The 3148-nt window shown below is 47.0% G+C and overlaps 2 pseudogenes; both read left to right on the forward strand.

Moving 5' to 3' along the window:
- Positions 1–468: 468 nt before the first annotated feature.
- LOC136656584 (5S ribosomal RNA) lies at positions 469–591 on the forward strand (annotated as a pseudogene).
- A 181-nt stretch (positions 592–772) lies between these two features.
- On the forward strand, positions 773–895 carry LOC136656594 (5S ribosomal RNA; annotated as a pseudogene).
- The last annotated feature ends 2253 nt before the right edge of the window (positions 896–3148 follow it).

Below are 3148 nucleotides of genomic sequence, written 5' to 3' on the forward strand. Positions count from 1 at the left end.
TCTGGGGGAGACAGGGTTGGCAGTGCCAGCACACGCTATGTCCTAACCCCCTTCCCTAGCCTGATCCACCTGCAGGCATCAACTTCCTCAGGCAATATTGTGAGTGCAGGTCCAGGTTGACCCATTGTGGCTGCTGGAGCTTATCCTGGGGCAAGGGGAAAAATTTTGCCCTAAGAAGACCACCACCAATTAAAATCCCCCCCCCCAGCAAAGCCCATGCCAGCACCACTGCTGTGGTCCAGGGAATTCAGAGCCCACGCCTAAGCATGTCTGCTCAGAAGTAAGTCTCATATAGTCAGCAGGGCTTACTCAGAAGTAAGTCTAATGCAACTGTTACCCTGCAGATGCCCGATCTCATCTGATCTTGGAAGCTAAGCTGGGTCAGGCCTGGTTAGTACTTGGATGTGAGACCGCCTGGGAATACCGGGTGCTGTAGGCTTATACCATAGTCTTTCGAGACTGAAGCTTGCCAACCATCTCCCTATACTGAACACTATAACCTGATCTCGTCTGATCTCGGAAGCTAAGCAGAGTCAGGCCTGGTTAGTACTTGGATGGGAGACCGCCTGGGAATACCGGGTGCTGTAGGCTTATACCATAGTCTTTCGAGACTGAAGCTTGCCAACTATCTCCCTATACAGAACACTATCTCCTGATCTCGTCTGATCTCGGAAGCTAAGCAGGGTCAGGCCTGGTTAGTATTTGGATGGGAGACCGCCTGGGAATACCGGGTGCTGTAGGCTTATACCATAGTCTTTCGAGACTGAAGCTTGCCAACCATCTCCCTATACTGAACACTATATCCTGATCTCGTCTGATCTCGGAAGCTAAGCAGAGTCAGGCCTGGTTAGTACTTGGATGGGAGACCGCCTGGGAATACCGGGTGCTGTAGGCTTATACCATAGTCTTTCGAGACTGAAGGTTGCCAACCAAGTCTAATGCAGTCAGTGGGGCTTACTCCCAGGTAAATGTGCATGGGATTGTAGCCTTAGTTAGGATTGGCCTGCAAAACAGAGTAACACCCAATATGATGACATGTTGCAGTGTAAGAACTGAATGAATGAATACTAGGTTTGATGGCCGCTTCATGTTTCCCATACCGTGTGGCTCCACCGTTAAGAAACTGAGGTACGCAGGTGTCGCAGGTAACAAAGACAGTCAAGTTTCGGTAGAGAGGCAAAATGAACACAGGCCTCTGGTTCTTGCAGCTCTAAGGCCAATTCATGGCAAGGGGTGTTCGGATCATTTCTGCTTACTGTTCCAGGGGCTTGAATGATGTTCTTCTTCATTCCAGGTGTGTCACTAACAAGAGGCGCTACCATTTCCCTCCATCATCGTCTTCATTATTCCTGGATATTTCTAGCATGGACGTCGCTACCAGTCTGTTGTTTCCGAAATCTTCAAATCACCACAGACTTTCTCAGGAAAAAAGAATACTAGCAGTGCAGCCAAGCTCAGCAAACGATCATGGAAGTTCTGCCTCCTGTGAGCCTCTACTCTTTGTTACCTACTCCATCATGCTTACCTTGAATGCATTATGGAGCAGCAAAACCTGTGAATTAAAAGTCAACCATGAAAGAAGCTGTCCAAATGCATTTTCTTAAGAGTTGAATATTTGAATCTCTCTCTCTCTCTCTCTCTCTCTCTCTCTCTCTCTCTCTCTCTCTCTCTCAGATTTTTATACACACAGTATTTTAGGTGTATGTGTGTGTGCATGTATTTAATCTAACAATATTGGAATAGCACAGAAGAGAATAAACCGAAGAGGCATTAGCTTCTGTAAAGTTAATAAACCTTGTCTTCCGAAGCCATCTCTTGCTATTAATGAGTTCTCCAATGCTCATTCAGAGGAGATTACTTTCTTAAGGTCATCTAGGAGCTGTATGTGTATAACCTGCAAAGGAAATGAGGAGGTATATTTGTTTTATTTCAGCCCACTGCAGCCCGGAATTTCTCAACCAATATTTGAACACAGGCGACAAGCCACTGTCGGTTCAAATTTTGCGTGCTGGGAGACGCTTCGGCAAAGCAGATCTGTACAACTTGCGACCCAACAGGCCGAACACAGGTCTGCTAGCTATGTGCAAATGTTGTCGAGGAGATACAAGGACCCACCCCCCACCCCCAATTTTGCTTAGGGGTGATGGGTGCATTCCCATACTACAATTCCATAATTGCTCAGAGATCTGATTGCTTCCATTCTGGTTTAATTCCAGTAGGAGATGTGGATTATGGAATCCAGTCCAATCACCCCGATCACAGCTGCGAGCACAAGGCAGTCCAACACGAACATACATTTAAGCATTTCAAAACAAACATTGCATTTGTCCATCATCTCAAGTGTTTTTGTTCTTGAGCCCACTCCCACGCAGTGATCCTGGCACTGGCTACGCTTCATCCTGCTGGGGGAATTTGGGCTGCTAAAGGTCTCCTTGGGTTAAGGGGACATTTATCCCCTTGCCCTGGAGGAAGGCCCACATCCACAATGAGTCGACTCAGACCTGCGCCAGCAATATTGCTGGTACAAGTCCAAGTTGTAGCAGGACACTTTGCCATTTAAATTCAGGACCCTTTGCAAAATCAACAGGAATGCATCCGTGTAGGTCTTCACAGGACAAACTCCATATTGTCTACATAACATGTCCATCCCACGTTTGCCCATTTTTGTTTGGGGGAAAAAAAAAATACTTCTGAAATACTCATCGGCATTTCTCCATAGTTTTGAGCGTTATGTGGTCTTGTTTCCAAAGTAGAAGAAATACATTAGTAGTACAATTCAATAGTTCTGAAGAACCAGTCTGTGGCTCAGAAGGTCATGCCTTGAGACACAGGCATGGATATAGTCCCTTACCCACTGATGGATGGCACTGGAAAGCTGGGGTCATTGAGAAACCACTCTAGTTTGGACACTCAATAGAGGACACAACCTTTGAAATCTTCAGGGTAGGTGCCTTAGGGCCCGATCCTCTTCAATTTTCCAGCACTGGTACAGCTATAAGGCAGCCATGAGGTAAGGGAACAAATGTTCCCATACCTTGAGGAGGCCTCTGTGACTGCCTCCCCGCCACAGGATGCAGTGCATGCCCCGTTGGCACAGCTGCACCGGCAATGGAAAATTTGGTAGGATTGGGTCCTTCATGGGGAAGGA

The sequence above is a fragment of the Tiliqua scincoides genome, chromosome 6 (genome assembly GCF_035046505.1).
Source record: "Tiliqua scincoides isolate rTilSci1 chromosome 6, rTilSci1.hap2, whole genome shotgun sequence".
Taxonomy (NCBI): Eukaryota; Metazoa; Chordata; class Lepidosauria; order Squamata; family Scincidae; genus Tiliqua; species Tiliqua scincoides.